This window comes from Culex pipiens, chromosome 3, assembly GCF_016801865.2.
Source record: "Culex pipiens pallens isolate TS chromosome 3, TS_CPP_V2, whole genome shotgun sequence".
Taxonomy (NCBI): domain Eukaryota; kingdom Metazoa; phylum Arthropoda; class Insecta; order Diptera; family Culicidae; genus Culex; species Culex pipiens.
Window position 1 is genome coordinate 35,337,130 of NC_068939.1, and position 18,148 is coordinate 35,355,277.

General features: G+C 35.8%; 1 protein-coding gene across 1 annotated transcript in view; it reads left to right on the forward strand.

The window, feature by feature from the left end:
• The first annotated feature begins 555 nt into the window (after window positions 1–555).
• Window positions 556–18,148, forward strand: part of LOC120418886 (uncharacterized) — a 115,097-nt gene continuing 97,504 nt past the window's right edge. Inside the window, exon 1 of the mRNA XM_039581419.2 lies at window positions 556–662. The gene's annotated coding sequence lies outside the window, so the exon portion shown is untranslated. The remainder of the gene's footprint in view (window positions 663–18,148) is intronic.

The following is an 18,148-nucleotide window of genomic DNA, read 5'->3' on the forward strand; positions in this document are numbered from 1 at the left end:
ATTCAGTTTACTCGAGCAAATAAATCGAATTCTCTTTTTTGGTCAAATAATTGTATTCAGCCAGAGTTGAAATTTGAAGCAAAGATTTAAAGCAATATATTTGAAATGTTATGTTGAAAACCGGACAAAAAAATCAATGGAAAATGTTCCGTTTCTTCAACCGCTAATCAAACCGGTTCGTCAAAAATCACGCAGAAGAAGCCAAGTTTTTACAATCAATTCATTTATAACCCTAATTAACACGTCTAGCATCAGCCAGTGAGATTATGGTCTCTTTTTCATCTCTGCTAACTACTTGCCAAACAAATTTACCTAATGTTTCTGAGCTCTTTTCCATTCATGACAACATCCCCAAACCAAAACAAGAGCTTTTATATCTTTCCACCACAAAAAAAGTGCATCCAGCTGCAAACTGCAACAATTTTCTCCGCATTTTCTCGCTCTCACCTGAGCAAGCTTTCGCTCTCCCAAAGCTCCCTCTCTCGCTCGCTCGCTGCTCGCGCTTTTCCGACTCGATTCCGATCCAACAGGTCGGTCGGTCCGCACCACCAGTTCGTCAGTTGTCTTCGGTATCGCGCTCAGAACAGACGTGTGTGCATGTGGTTGACGGTCCCCGCGCGCTCGAGAGACCCCACAGCAGCAAAATTTGTGTTTGTACTAGTGTGAGTTGTTTTAATGTTTAAGTTTGTGTGCGTTGGGGGACCTGGATCCAGCTTCCCCAGCCGTTTTTCTACCAGCCACCTTCGGCAAGGTACAGATCGAGTCATTTTCCTCGCACTCCGTGAACACTTTTCCAACGCGCTTATTTTTTTGCTAAAGTCGCTTAGAAGTTGGTGGTGCTGTGTTGGTTTGGTTTCGCACGAGTTTTTACTTTCTATAAACCGCTCAGCCGGGACTGCGCGTCGACTTGAGGTTGGCAACAAAAACCGGAGCGACGACGAAGCGCTCCAGGAAGAACGCGAAGCCGTGAAACCAGCACAAAGAACGCGCCACGAAGGTGTGGCGAAGTCGTGGGCTTTTGCCAAACCAGCAGTGACTTGAATGCCGCCGAGACGATCGCAGGCGACGAACCTGCGACAGCGAGCCACCCTCGCCGGAACCGACCTCTCGTTGTGCAACTGTCCGCGTCCACCGTGCCATTACCGCAGACCGGAGACTCTTGAACTTGAAGAAGTGAAGGCGCGCTCGCGAAAAAAAAGTGATAAAAACTCGGACGAATGGCCTCGAGAAAAGGACTGTGAGAAGGAAGCAGCCTCAGTCGGTAATTGCAGGTTGGACTTTCTTTTCTGTTCCGACGACGACGACGATCTGCCTCGAACTTTTTTGGTCGCAAAAAGTCAAGCCAAAAAAGTGCTCTCGGAGGACAAGGAGGCAGTGCACGGCACGGTGGACACACAAGGACACACCAGCGGGCTTGAAGAAGAAGAAGAAGCACAAGAAGAGCTGGTGCAAGAAGTCAGTCAGCTGTGCGCAAGTTTTTGAGCCTCAAAAATGCCATCGTAGCAGTTGTTGTGGTGGTTGTGAGGGGGGTCGAGTGTCGTGTGAGGGTGGCCTTAACTGCGGGTGAAGTCTCTCAACTTGAAGTTTTCGACTGGTTTCGACTTTTTGTGAAATTTTCTGAATTCTGTTGCATGGATATTGCAAAGGGCATGATTTTAAAGAATATAATCATTTAAAAAAAAATAATTTTAATTTTAAAGCTAAAAAGGAAAATAAAACTAGAAAAATGCAAAGAATCTAAAATTTAAAAATTAGCTAAAAAGTTTGTTGATTTTTCTAATTTCAAACAGGAAAAATACTGCCAGTTTCGAAAGCTGACCATTTTCATTTAACTTCAAAACTGATGTGACTTGTTTTTTTCCGTTTTCTTGCTAGGTTTTTTGATAAGTAAGTCAGCTAGCTTTTGGACTGCTCCAAAAAGTTTTTTTTAATCTTTTCAAAAAATCTACTTCTGCCAGCACAGTTTTAACAATAAGCACATCTTAGCAGGTTTATTTAGTATTTCCGAAAAAAAAGATCAACAAAATTTCAAAAAACAACAAAAAACAAAAATACAAAAAAAACACAAAACTTCAAAAAGCCAAATTTTAAAATTACAAGAATACAAAAATACAAAAATACAAAAATACAAAAATACAAAAATATAAAAATACAAAAATACAAAAATACAAAAATACAAAAATACAAAAATACAAAAATACAAAAATACAAAAATACAAAAATACAAAAATACAAAAATACAAAAATACAAAAATACAAAAATACAAAAATACAAAAATACAAAAATACAAAAATACAAAAATACAAAAATACAAAAATACAAAAATACAAAAATATAAAAATACAAAAATACAAAACTACAAAAAATACAAAACTACAAAAATACAAAAATACAAAAATACAAAAATACAAAAATACAAAAATACAAAAATACAAAAATACAAAAATACAAAAATACTAAAATACTAAAATACTAAAATACTAAAATACTAAAATACTAAAATACAAAAATACAAAAATACAAAAAAAAATACAAATATGGCAAAAATAGCAAAAAATTGCAAAAAATTGCAAACAAATGTAAAAAAATAGCAAAAAATATAAAAAAATAGTCAAAATAGCCAACGTAGCCAAAATAGCAAAAAATAGCAAAAATAGCAACAAAAGCAAAATTAGCAAAAAATGCAAAAAATGCAAAAATTGCAAAAATAGGAATAATAACAATAATAGCAATATTAGCAAAAATAATAATAATAGCAATAATAGCAAAAATAAGAAAAATAACGAAAATATCAAAAATAGCAAAAAAAAAGCAAAAATTGCAAAAATAGCAAAAATACAACGATACAAAAAAAACTAAATTACAATAACATTGAAATACTCAAATACAAAAAGAACCAAACTAATGTAATTTAGAAACTCAAAAGTATAAAATTAGAAAACATTTGAAACTAAATTTAAATCCCTTTTCCATGCCGCTGAAAGTTCAGAGTAATTTGCGTTCAAATTGACAAAAAAAAACGAAAAGCGGTAATAACAGTAATAAAAAGAGACTTTGGTGAGAAAAGAGCAGAAAGCAAGAAGCAAAAAAAAAATACACAAAAATAGAGAGAAAGAGAGCGTTGCATAATAAACACAGGCAAAATGTGTGCAACAGAAGAAAACAATGAAGGAGGCGGTTTAATTCTCCAAACATTTGAAAAATTCGACTCGCAAACGCACACATCCAGGGCGATGTGCAAATGAAAACAATTCACGTGCACTGCTGTGTTTGTAAATCGTTGATTTGTTTGGTATGAACAAGAGAAGGAACAGTGACAGAAATAAAAGGAAGAAGAAAATTACATTTAAAAAGACGAAGAAAGAGTGTGCGTGAACAGAAGAAAAGGAACAAGAAGCAACAAATACCTGCAATTTTTGTGTGAAATATTCGTTATTTATTTTCGTGACGCTAACGACGACGGTGGTGGCGTCCGATATGTGACATGATTACATTTGGACGCCGGGCCTGAGGTGGCGTGCGTGTCGAACAAGTGTTCCGAATTTGAAAAGTGTTTTTTTAGACAGTTTTTAGAAACGATTTTTATTATCACATTTCGATAAAGATAATCGCAATACAGACTTACAGTTGTACAAAGATATTATTTTGAAATATTTAAAACATGCTGGAGCTGGAAACCCTGACAACAAAACAATACGAAAACATACAAGGTAGGAGCATTTCATAGTATTTTTGTAACAGAACCAAACGAGTTTGCATAGCTTCTATAAAAAATTGAAGGAATTTATAAAAATCTTACAGTTAATTAGAATTATTAAAAAAACTACATTCTTCGGAAACAATAACAATCTTTTTTCTGCGAATCAATTCAGTCGTTCAATCGGTGAAATTCCTAATTTATAGCTACGCTGAGTTCAGTTATACCTTGCATAACTTGAGTGAAAGGAAACAACTACCTCTTACAGTACAATCTTCCAATTGTATTCTTAGAGGAAAAAAACCGTCGTCACTTAATAACACCACCAAGATCGTCACTGCGCGCAAACACCTTCTTTCGAAATGTCAAACAGTGTGACCGTTCTAGCCCGTACACACTCTACACAAAAGCCATGATTGACAGTTATTTCTTGCCGCAAAGCCCACATGCAATTGTGTTAGTACAGAACACCATTAGCGCAAGAGTCGCGCAATCAGCTGAGCGCAACTCTTTTATTACACCTTCTCGAATCGAAAGCCAATTAGCCAATCTGCTCCCGGCTAGTGGTCATGACTTGGCAAATCCGATTACCAATCTGACAGCTGGAGAAAAGACGGTTTTTGATGTTCTTGACCTTCCCGGAGAGAAGGCGCGAATTTCGAAATTCCCTAATTGCTTAATGACTTGGCGGGAAATCAATTCCCAGCTTCCATTCGCAGCTACTGTTGCTACCCCCTTTTCGAAATTAGCCGAGGCTAATGATCTCCGAGGTGAGGAGCTGCTAATATGATTTCTAGTCAGAAGTCAGATGGTACGACCTAGTTTGTTTACCTTCTGCGATCGAAGAAAAACAATTTACGCAAAACTTACTCTGAATCATGTCTGGCAAAAGTGTTCAACTAACGCGAGAGCTGCTTTGAACGAATTTGCAGCTGTCCCGATGATTCATCACCTTTTCGCGGGCCCCCGCGCGCCGTTGAGCACCTTCGCTCCTACTCTCTTCTATAGGGACTTTGAGGTGGCGACGGGGTAGTTCAGTGGAAAAATTCTGCTCTTTTGTAAATAAAATATACGAGCTGACAGTGGGTACTGTTGGCGACAAACTGAGATATAGGCTTTGTTGAGTGGTTTGTTTCGCAAAGAGGCGTGGTATTTTTAAGGTTGTGTTTAGTTTTACGTAGACGCCCTTGTTTGGATTGGCGTTTCGACAAAAGTTCATTTTTATCAATCTATTAACTATTTGTTTTATCCTTCAAAAGCTCCACATTACGTGAGGTTCATATAGACGCCCTTGCTTACAATGGCATAGTAGGTTAGACGCCCTTGTTCAGATTGGAGATCATTTTCAGGGCGACTTTGTTCACATTCTTACAGTAGGGTAGACGTCCTTGTACAGATTAGTGCTTCTCAACTGAGAAGACACCACCCTCAAACAATGGACCGCCCAAAGGGTTCCAAGAACCACAACGACATTACCCTCGAACAAGGGCGTCACGTAAAGTCACAGATGATCGCGACGAACATTAACAAAATCAAAATGGCTTTCGCCAGCTCCATTTCGAGATCAGAACTGCGGGACCACCCCTGACCAGAACGTTGCGTTAGGATCGCGAGTAATTAGCGATTCCAGTGGTGTGTGGAACGTCTGCTGCTGGCCGAGAATGGCAGTTCAGCAATAAAGCTTCCAAAGAAAAATAGCTAGACCCGGCTAACGCCGGCAAGCAAGCTCGCAAGAAATGTGTTTACAGTAGCGGCCAACTGCCGAACGTTTGTTTTTCGTTGGGCTTTACGATTGCAAGGGATCCACTAAGAACTAATTTATGTTTGGGTAATCTATAAATTTAGTCAATCCAATATGAACGTGAATTTGTCAGCTATTAAGTTTCACGACCTGGTCACGCCAAGTTTAATGGCGTTTGAAATTAGATCCAAGGGGTTGAACCTTGAAAGTTTGTCTAATCCGAACTCCAGACAATGCGCGCGAGGGTGTTTGTGTTGAGGTTTCCTTCGTTAATGGCCAATAATTGCTCGGGTAGTTGTGGTTGTCGTGGGGCACGCAAAGAGAAAGGGATCGTGCCCGTAACCGACACAGGTAGGGCGGCAAATAGTTACTATCAGTAATTAATGTTAATGGCCACGGAGAACTATGCGCAAGCGCCTGGTCTCGGCTATCTAAAATGATCTGAACCCGCCGAAGCACGCCAGTAAAAGGTGTGAACCCCTTGTGGAGATCACATTACCGGGCTTGAAGTCACACTTCGAAAAGATCCCATGGCGCAGTCCATAACTAGTTCAAGTACCTCGCCCCAGCGAAACCCAGCTACGCTGAACATTGTAACAAAACTGCAACTCGATGCAAAAAAAGATAAATAAATAAACCATCAACGAGCCTACCAACTTCAGGTGAGGTAATCTAAAGCATCTCTCTCTCGCGCTGCGTTCACCAACAGTCTACTCAGCAAAAAAAAAAGTGAAGTTGCAAGGTTGGGTTGGGCCCACCTAAGTAAATAAAAGGGCACAACGCCACAACGTTACACGCTGAGTTGGGGGTTTGGACACGTCAAAATCTGACCCTCTCGGAGTAGATTAGAATCAACCTCATTCGCTCGCAGTGGGATGTACGGACTTGAGTGCTGCAATACCGCACCTACGTTACACAACCTGTCACCACGAACAAATTACGTCAAATAATGCGAAAGTGTTCTCGGCGGATGCACCTGAGCTAACAGCAGCTATCCCGGAAGGTAAACAAAGATGCATGGTGAATCAACGCTGGTTTACGCACGCTATCATCGTGGTCGCAATATGTAGAACTTTACAGCTGCGGGAAAATCCCTGACGATCATCAACATTGTCAATGGGTGGCATAACAAGAGAACGTTCAGATTGGTGGGATTTTTGCTCGGAGTGGAAGCACCGATTAAGGTCAATGCCGGAGATTGTTCTTGGTTGTGAAATATTTTTTCAGGAAAATCCGTCTTGAATACAAAGATTTGCCTTCAAGCGGTTTCCGAGTGTTGATTCGCATTCAAACAACAAAGCGAAAATAATCGAAATTACATTCTGATAACAACAGTTTTTTTTCTCATAAACTTTTCAAAGTACGGCTACGAAATTGTTGAAAAAAAAATCAGACTTAAAATGTCACTATGTTTTCGACCCCTTATGTCCCGGATTCAAAAATTATAATCCAATCAAAGTGTAATCAAAATGACAAATTCCCAACCTGACGAGTATATCAAATTTCTTTGCCGGATTCCGTCGCTAACATAGATGACTTCAGGTAATTACCATTTAAATGTTTAGTTTTGGTGATTTTAGTATGCTATGGACATTATGAATCCAAAGACATTCTAAAACCTACATTTTTATCGTTTCTTCGATTTAAAACGTTTTTTTTCTTGACTCGATCATAAATGGAAAATTACCCCTTTATCACAATAACTGGTAGTGTCAAAATACAGCAGAGCAATTCTCTGAGATTTCGGTCTTTCTATTTTTTTTTTTTTGTATTTTTTAATCACGCCGAAATTTTTTCGGTGCCTTTGCGATGGCCAAAAATACGATTTTGCATCATTAGTTTGTCCATATAATTTTCCATACAAATTTGGCTGTCCATAAAAATTATATATGAAAATTCAAAAATCTGTATCTTTTGAAGGATTTTTTTAATCGATTTTGGATCTTCGGCAAAGTTGTAAGGACCGCAAAAAAATGAAAAAATGATACACGTTAATTTTTTTATGGTTTTTCATTTCACTTTTTGTCATTAAAACTTGATTTGCAAAAAACACTAATATTATCATTTTTTTTAGATAAGTTTTAGGGGACATCAAATACATTTTTTCTCAGATTTCCAGAATGTGTAAAAAAATCTTTGACCGAATTATGAATTTTTGAAACAATACTGATTAAAAAAATGAAGTATTGGTCGCAAAAAGCATTCAATATTACGCCCTTTTGAAATGTTGGTCTTGATTAAAAAAATAAAATATTGTTTTCAAAAAGATCGGAAATTTCTCGAAAGTTTCATATTTTAACATTTAAAATCGGACCGTTAGTTGCTGAGATATCGACATTAAAAAATGGTGGGTTGTTTAGGTAAGACTTAAGGGGTTACATACTTGTAAATCGGCAAAAAATTTCAGAGGCTAGTTCGTGCACACGCTTATACTTTTTATAAAAAATCTGTTTTCAGGGCATTAAAATATACATTGTCATATTTCAATAAAATGAATTTGAACATATTTGGTTGTATCTATGCCGAGATTAAAGTTTGAAGTTTAAAAAAAATCGACCAAATCGGCTTAAAATTTTGGTGAAGACTCGTTAAACTGGTTCCGTGTGCATGACGAAGACCGATTTTCAAAAAGTTTATTTTTAAAAAAGATTAAAATATGTTTTATGTTTTTCATATTAAAAATGTTTTTGATTTTTGCATTTTTTTAAAGCAAAATTGTTAAATCTGGCTTTATCATGCACACGGGATATGTCTTTAGAGTCTTCACCCGAAATTTCAGCCAATTTGGTTCATCTCATCTCAAGATATCGTGGCACCTGTAAATCAACTCGGTGTTAAGAGAAAACCGCTCACAAAGTTTGTCAGTTCGCTTTACGCATGGCAACACTTTAAGCTTAAATCACCTTTTTAGTGGATTTAATAAATTTTCTGCAATACGAAATTTTGTGATTTTTTACATGTATGTAACCCCTTAAAAAATAAATTTTTCTGTTTTTAAATCTTTGCATGGCAATTTATCAGCAACTAATGGTCGGTTCAACAAAGTTCAAAAAAAAAATTTCAGCTTTTCAAAAAAATTTTTTTCAAAAGTGGGCAAACATGGGCACTAATTTAAAAAAAATAACTGCGACTTTTTTTTTTCAAAAAAAAAACCTAAAAATGGCTCTAACTTGAAAACGGTGCTCTTTATCAAAATTTTAATTAAGTACTTTTTTTTTATTGCAAATTTGATTTTACTTAAAAAAAATTTCGATTTTTTGAAAAAAATCGGTGTTGATTAAAAAATTCATAACTCTGCCAAAGATTTTTTGCACAACCTGGAAATTTGTGACATGTTGGCATTTAATGTCCCCTAAAACATATCAGAAAATAAAAAATAAAAATATTGTTTTATTTTGCAAATCAAGTTTTAGTGACAAAAAGTGAAATTAAAAATTACCAATCAGATTTTTACCGTGCATCATTTTTTTCAGTGATAATTCTTATCCATACCTACAACTTTGCCGAAGACACCAAATCGATCAAAAAATGTCTTTAAAGGATACAGATTTTTGAATTTTCATATATCATTTTTGTATGGACTGCTGCCAAATTTGTATGGAAAATTATATGGACAAACTAATGATGTAAAATGGCTTCAAAGGCAACAAAAAAGTTAAAATTCAAAGAAAAAACGATTTCGTAGAGAATTGCACAGCAGGTAAAATACATTTCATCGCATGTAGAGCGTCCAATTTCCCGGGGTTACAAAATTCCCGGGAAACGGGAAATTTGAAATTTAACGAAAATTATTCTGATCCTGTTTCTGATAAATCTTTTGCAACAAAATTGTGTAGAACAGTAACTTTAATGGTCAAAATGAGTGTGAGGATCAATGAATGGCTTGACTGCTTGTCAAAAATCATGCAACTTTGAGAAAATATATAAACTTTCTAATTTGAATGCCTTGAAAGCCGTCCTAATAAAAGAAAAAATATTAGTATTTTTGTTGAAATGCTCCACAACCATAAAATTGTTTTTAAATTTGTCAAGTTAAAATGAAAAAAAAAAATCATGCAGAAATTTTGTTTGTCATGACAAATAATTTATCTCAGAACAAGTATTTTCGCAGGTTCAAGACCTGCAAGACCCGCTTGGACCAAGTAACCCTCGTCAGTTACATGATCTCCAAGTATGGAATTTAAGGAGTTTTTTTTTATTATTATATATTGTTTTATTGATCCTCGGTCCCAACCTGGTCACAGCACCTAAAAGGACCTAATAAAAATAAGTTAAGAAAAAAAAACAATTATTTTCAACTTGTGAATAGATAATTAATCATTGAATTTACCTTAAAAATCTTATTTCTAGCGCTTCTTAACTTGACACACTTTTTCATGAAATCACAACTCATAGTTTTCAAATATTTGGAAGGAGTTTTTTTTTTAAATATAGTTGCATTCTTTGGGTAAATTTCATATGATACGAAGTTGTTTTTTAATGGTTTTTCATGGTTTTATAATAGGATTTTAGTTATATATGGTATTATATATGGTATTCAGCCTGATAAATTCATTGAAATAGAATAATTTTGAGCATTTAAAAGTGGTTGAAATTAAACGATTTTTTTTATATTTAAAAGTTAATCAGTTCAATTTTCATCCTCAAATCTCAATGTTGATCTTGGCCGGAAGATGTAAATATCTTATTTTCAAATGATATTACAAAAAAAAATGTTTAAAAGGTTGTAAAAATAAAATTGTTTATATTTATTCCGTAACAGCGTAATTTTTGTTGTCCAACATATAAGCTAACAATATTCCTAGTGGTGAATGCTTCAGAAATAAATATTATCTGAATTAAAACTTGACAATTTCATTTTACAGACAAGCTGATTAGTTCAATATGAACAGTGTATTGAAATAAATAAAATAAAATAATTTCAAATCATTTGTGCCAAAAAAATGTATACTTCTGCTTAAATTTCGGGAATTCCCGGGAAATTTACAAATTTCCCGGGAAACGGGAAATATTTTTTTCCGGGAATTCCCGGGATTTTTTTTCTCGGGACGGGAAATTGGACGCTCTAATCGCATGTGACAAAACTCAGTTCTGTTTAATTCCTCGTTCCAACTTTAAGTTAAAAGTGACATTGTCGGGACAGGTTGGACCAGATTCTAATCTCTAGCCCCGTGAGCTGCCGCGCTGGAAGAACCCGTTCTTTATGCTCGTAATCCTGATCCTAATTCCTCACCCAGCAGACGCACGCACGTCACAATTCGTCCCCAGAACGTTTCTGCTGTGTTGCGGTTCTGGTTATGTAAATCGCTCCCGCTCGATCTGAATGCTGTTCGATTCTACAACCTATAAGCTGAGTCGGAGAACCGTTGTTTATTTATGCAAATTTCTACGGGCGCGCGCTGGTTTCCAGCGTGACGACAGCGGCGGCGCGACGATCCGATTCCAGCTCCCTCGCAGCTGATGCACGCTGATAGAAATCTACACGAAATCAGCGCGGACCTGCAAAACCGTGTCCGATTTCAACCGAACACTCACAGTCGCTGTTGATTTTGCAGGTTTGTGTGGTACAAAGCTCCATTCAAAGTGTTGTTTGCTACTGGAACTCTGGAGCACTCCCCTTTGGCAGCGAACTACCTAGCTTCGCAGTGGAGTCTCGCTCACAGCGACAAACCAAGCGCCGTTTCGTCAGCCGCGGCCTGAATCTGTTCCAAGGTCAACGAATCGCGCGATTGTATGTTAAGTTTTTCCAGCCAAACGCCAGGCAGTTGCATTTTCGTGAGCATCGGGGAGTGTTTTGTTTGAAGCTCACTCACACTAACGTGCTGTACCATTGTTCACGGGCGCTTGAACACTCGATCAATTGATCGGGTTGTGAAGCGGTAGCGGTGGTAGTCTGCCAATAACTGGACAGCAAGCCAAACTTCAAGTTGGAGAACGCCAATCGACTCTGCACCCTACACAGTTTGGTGGGAACTTGCGGCTTTTCAAAGGCCAATTTCCTCCAATATTCTTCGCACTTTTGAAGTAGTTGTGAGTGTGTGCGTTTTAGCACTTTACGCCTCGTTGCGCACCACACACGACTGTTGTGGCTGTGGTGATGATACCGAAATTTTTTGCCTAATTATAAACCTGTTTTCGGTCGGACAAAAGTTTTTACGGCCAATAAAAAGCTAATCGATCACAGCGCAACTCGGTGGCCCCCGACAGTTTCGACGGGTGGTGAAATGTGCGCTGGTTGGGGTGCTGGACGCGTGACACACACAAACACCATGATCAGAAGGGGGCGTGACCCTTTTGAAATTTTGATTGAATTTATGGATTTTTTTATACAATTTTATTTGACGGTTGATCTGCAATAGAGTAAACATCGAACATGGAAGTTGTGTTTGCCGGATACTGTGAAAGCATCGAGTTTCACAGATTTTACAGGAAAAGGAGGATGCGTGGACATACCGTACCAAAAGCTCCGATTTACAATTGTTTATGCAAGTATTTTTGAAAATAAGCTTCCCGGGCAGACGGTAATAACAAAATACATGCCATTTCAATAACAAATACTGTTAAAATAACAGAAAATATTATTATTCATCTTGAAAAATCCATTTCTGAATAAGAGTTTAATAACAGTTTATGTTATAATAACAATATTTGTTATTGGTCTGATATTGGTTGAAAGCCAAAACAACTTTGAAATAACATTTTTTGTTATGGAAGAATACTTCCAACTGTTATTGGGATGATCGGATTAGTTGTTAAAGTAACAAAAATAATAACAAAGATTTGTCCGAAGAATAACTAAAAATTTTATTAGTCTTTTCTTACAATTGCAATCCAATAACACAAAATTCATAACGACGAATAACACATCTTGTTATAAATAACGTAAAATGTTATTGGCCCAGTATTTTCAAATATCAAAAAATGTTATTCTAACGTTTTTTTCCGTCTGCTCGGGTTCACAGCTCGTTTTAGGCAGAAGTCGGAGTGGTTGTTGAAGTCGGAATCAAAATCCGTGCATCAATCATGACGTTGGGTCCTTTCGATGAACTGAAATCAAAGTCGGGGTTGGTAACTCTTGAGTAATCAAATATTGAACAATTGAGGTTAGTCGACTTCAAAGAGCACAAAAAGAAAACATGTCGTCTACCCGGGCAGACGGTAATAACAAAATTAATAATATTTCAATAACAAATCCTGTTAAAATAACAAAAAGTGTTATTATTTTATCCTGAACTTCAACTTCAAGAAGAGAAAGTAATAACAGTTTCTAATAAAATAACAAGATTTGGTATTGAAGTGATATTATACTGAAAATGTTTCATAACACGCTAATAAGAGAAATTGTTATACATTTCAAAAACTCTCCTAATAACAAGATTTGTTATTCGTTTGGTATTCTGACTTAGAAATAAAATTACCATAAATCGCACAAATGGAAAAGTTTTTGAGTGTCCATAACACAATAGTTTTATCTTTTGATAAATATGTTTAGATCTTTGGTATAATTTTGTCCAATTTCGTCGGGGTCATTATTTTGGCCATGCAATGGGGTCCTAAAGCTAAAATTATACTAAAAAGTTGAAAATTTTAAAGTTGGTTTTTTTTTAATTATTTGATATACCCCCTAAGGGACTTTGCTAATATTGGTTAGAACTATGGGATAATTTTGACCAATTTCTTCAGGGTCATTAATTTGACCATGAAATGGGGTCCCTAAGCTAAAATTATTCTTAAAAGTTGAAAATTTGAAAGTTGATTTTTTTTATATACACTCTGTCCTTTAGAGTGTATATAAAAAAATGCTAAAATTGGCTAGAACTATGGGATAATTTTGACCATTTTCCTCGGGGTCATTATTATGGCCATGAAATGGGGTCTTTAAGCTAAAAAGTTGAAATTTTGAAAGTTGATTTTTTTTAATAATTTGATATACCCCCTAAGGGACTTTGCCAATATTGGCTAGAACTACGGGATAGTTTTGATAGTTGGCCATGAAATGGGTTCCTTAAGCTTAAATTAATCTGATAAAATTAACTTTTGAAAGATGTTTTTTTTAAGTTTGATATATTCTCTAAGGGAATTGATTTATTTATTGAGAATTTTTGAAATGTGAATAACAAAAACTGTTATTATTTTCACAGAGCGAGGAATTCGGAGCTGACGTTGAAGTTTGAGCTGGAGTGAGGCCTCGGAGACGGCATCGGGTTCAGCTAATTTTCAGCAACTTTCACTTGGAGTCGGAATCTGTGAAGTCGGGTATTTTTGGAGAGCTGAAGTCGGCGTTGACGTCATATCCTGCGTCCAGAGTCGGAGATGTCTTCAAAGTATGGATTCAAAGTCGCTTGAAGGAACCCGACTCTGCAGACCTGACTAGTACAGAAGAGTTATGGCAACTGCAGGTTTATTTGCAAATTGCAAATAAAACAAAATAATAACTTTTTTTGTTATGGAGGCATATCAGTTCAATTTTTTTTTTGTTATTATGCTGCTTCACCTCTCCGCAAAAAATAACAAATCTTTTTATTCCATCATGATTCCTTCTGTGTTATTGGTTTGTTATTGCAATAACAACATAATAACAGTTTAAGTTATTCTTCAAACAAATCTTTGTTATTGATTTTTGTTATTTTAACAACTAATCCGATCATCCCAATAACATATTTCGATCTTCTCACAATATCAAAAACTGACCTTCCGTCTGCTCGGGTACCTCTATGACGTTCAGCGGTTTTCTGAGACAAAGCCAATCTCCGGGCTCAACCATCCCCCAGCCTTTACTTTTCAAGATCACTCGCGGCTAGACATGAACGCCTCTCCGCTCGTCATCTCGATGTTCTATATAACTAATAAACCGAGGTGTTTATAGTTCACCTAATGCAAAAAAAACGCATAGCGTTAGACCGCAAACTTCGAGAACCAACGACGAGCACACACACAACCATGCTGAAACCTCTGTATTTGTGCAACACACTCCTTGGCTGTGGCCACACTGCAGCAGAGGTCGCACCTGCGGAGTGGTCCCCGCTGCACTATTCACCGAGTGTGCCAATAGTCGTGAGCGCGCACACGCTCTTCACGCGGCGTGGCCAACCAGAAGAATACTAAGCAGTCTGCGCCGCCGGTCAGCATGAGGGCACACACGAGTTTGCCATAAAACACCCCGGCCGAGTGGGGGTCTCTCGGTCGAGTTGAAAGTAAAACCATGTACAGCGCGAACGCGGTGGGTTCGAAATGTGGAGTTAGAATGTTTAAAAAAACTTTGAGATTTGAGTTTCAACGCTCACAAAGAGAATAGCGTAGTTCCAAATTTAACTGTTTTAATTTAATTGAAAAAAAAATATAGTTCTGGACCACCGTGCCGTGAGGGTAGTACTCTATGCTTGCAGCCATCAGGTCTCTCGACCAGAGCGCAGCAAAGTGACAGCTTTATGTAGCGGCGACGCGGCCATCAACGGCTGTTAACATAGAAACAGTCGTCGTCGTCGTCGGCGGTAAACTTCAGCAATTGAGGGCAACTTGCGCGTACTTGGTCCGTGGCAGTTCCAAATTATTCACGGCTACTAGCTACCGGTGCCGCCGGTCTTGAAACTACCGAAAAAAAAACGGTCAATTATTTCGAGCCATTGCAGCCGTCCAAGCGCCAGCTTGAAAACTCTACTATACCGATAGCGCGTCGCCTGTATTGGTGAGCTTCAATCGCGCGGCGTTCATCAATCGGCAAATAGTGCGGGGGTCTGTTGTACTTGGCCATTGGCCAGGCCAGGCCGGACGACGCGGTGGTATGCTCTTTGCAAAAATTATGTAAACATGGCGTTCCTCTCCGCACTCGACACCTCACGTTGCATGAGTGGGTACCCACTCGGGGTGTGTGTGTGTGTGTGTTTGCTGAAGAACGCAAAAAGTTCACACAGGTGGGAAATGACCGCGAGCAGACATGAGTTAATGCACCAGATCGTAGCGAAGCAGCAGTTTTGTTCCGAAGCGATTGTGGTAGAGCTGATTTAAATTTAAATGGTCAAAGCAATGAAATTTTGAAGAATTCAAAATATTTACTCCATTTAATTGAAAAAAATCGGATTTCTGATCTGTCGAGTAAACATGGTTTATTTTCAGTCTTCACCTTAAACTGTGAATCTAAATGTTTATTTCTCTAAACAATGTATTGGCGAATTTTTTAACAGTTTCAGGGTGGCCACTCAAGTCGGGAAATCGGGAAAAAGTCGGGAATTCGCCAAAATCCGCCAAAAATCGGGAAAAAGTCGGGAATTTATGATTTTTTGTCAAAAAGTCGGGAAAAGTCGGGAATTATAAGCATGCTTGATTGAAAATTAATTTTTTAACTCTTGAATAATTTTGTAATATTTTGTACAATTCTCAAATTGAATTCACTCAATTCTGCTTTAATAACTTACTTTAAATTTAAGGTTCTTTTCACTATTTCAATATATTTGAGTACGGAAAAGCTGTTGAAGACATTCAAAATCTTAATTTATATTGGAGTCTTTGAAACAGATCTTCATAATATTTTTCATGAATCATATGATCTCTATAAATTTTTGTTTATCATACAAGAGGTAAAGTTAATGAAAAACTAATATAAAAATAAAGCCTAATGGCCAGCTTAGAGTTATGATTCTATTTCATTTTGTCACATAGATTGATATTTGAAAACAAATTCCAACTTGAGTTTGGCTATGGTTTTTTGGTACATATTTTTAATTGTTTAACTAAATTCTTTAAGTAATTAAAATATGTTTTTTTAATGTTGCCGTTAAACTTTTTTTGTGAGTATGGTTAAATTACTACTATACATAATGCTTGATTTTCAGTTTTCGGAAAACTTAAATATCGAATAAAATCCAAAATTTAAAAAAAAAATTACGTTTTGAAAACATAAATAAAATTTTGAAATTGCAAAAAAAATAATCCAAGAAATTTAGAGTTATTGCAAAACTGTTTAAAAAGATTGTCTCTTTAAACATTTTGCTTAAAATAAGTGGTAGAACATAAAATCATATCTAACTGAATGTTCATTGAAAAAAAAACAAGTTGAATTAACATTGATTTAAAAAAACAATATCAAAAATTACAAAATTAAAAAGGGAACCAGGCAATTTTTTTATGAATTTCTTGACATTTTTCTAAATCTTTTGAATGAATAATTTCAGCAATTATGTTTTAATCATTCTTTGATTTAAAATGATGATGAAGTTTAAAAAAATAGGAGCGAAATTTTAAGTTCAGTTATCTTTAACTTTTTTTCATTTCCAGTTGAAACGAAGTATCAAAAACTATACTTTTGCCAATTTTAAAAATAACATGAATGTCATAAGTATTGTTGAACTTTCGATAATTTTTTCAAAGACTAATTGTTTGTGTTTCTTCTCTGAATCATAATAATGAAGTTCCATTTGTGAAGTTTTTTTCAATTGTTGTTTAGCTTGTGTATTTACAAAAAATGCCTATAATTGGATTATTTTTAAATTCATTTAATTCTTTTTTCGGTGGTTAATATTGACTATTGTTATAGAAAGGGTTGAGGGTTAGAATAGTCGACTTTACCTGAATTATAGACGCTTTTGTTGACGCTCACAAAACATATTTTTTCCTACTTGTTTTTGTACACCAATCACATCACAGTTTTCCAATTACGTTTAGTAAACTGTTTTTAGCTGAAATTGCATAATGTTATTTTTTTAATTAAGTGTCTTTAAAATAAACTATTTTGAACACGTTTTTCACAAAAATATGTTTTTTCTAATGTTAATGTAATTATTAAGCATTTAAATTTATGTTTTTTTTTCATAATGTTCAAAGTTTTTTTTTTCCTTCTTGCGCAACTTTATTTTTGTGAGAAAAAAAAATCAAATTAGGGATGGTAATTCTTAAAAGAGTGGCTTTTTTCCTCAATTATTCTCATCAACATTGATTTGCCTATTTTCCCAAAATCTTTTTTTTTTTTTTTTGCTAGAACCGCTCATGTATTTAACATTTTTTTAAAACATTTGGTAAGATTCTAACAATGCAAAATAAATATCACTTTTTTAGGCTCCATCCATAAAGTACGTAACCCTAAAATTATTTGAAGATTTCCAGGATACTCGATTCTGTTGTCAACAACAATGTTGGCCGCCTTTTACTCTCTACTGCCCAATATTTTTTCGAAAGTTTCAATTTTTCCGTGTTTTGGAGCTTTTTTTGAGAAACATTTTTTTCTTGTTTCATTTTTAGTATTTTTAGTTGCATTCATCATGTTCAGTTTATGTTAGTTTTTCATAGTATTAGGCTTATTCTTCCACCTCCTATCATAATCTTTTGCTTTATTAGTTGTTTTTCATCATGTTTTTACAGCTTTTTTATTTTTTGCCTTTTTCATATTTTCTAATACAATTGCCATTAAATTGATAGAAACATGCATAGAGGAATAGTCAGAGTCATTTAAAAAATTACTGCATACTTATTCTACAACACATATAGGATATGTTAGTGAAAAACACGGCCAAAGTTGACCCCTTTCAAGCCTTAAATTTGCCTAAAATTTTATGAGTTTTTCTCTCCAATGCTTTTTAAATATCAAAAATTTGTTGAAAAATGGAATTTTGGCGTATTTTTAAAAACCTTATGAATATGAAAAGCAGGATCAGTATAGCGTCTTGACCGCATCAAAGAGTTTTTAGTGTAAAATCAATTCAGTGTAATTTTCACAAAA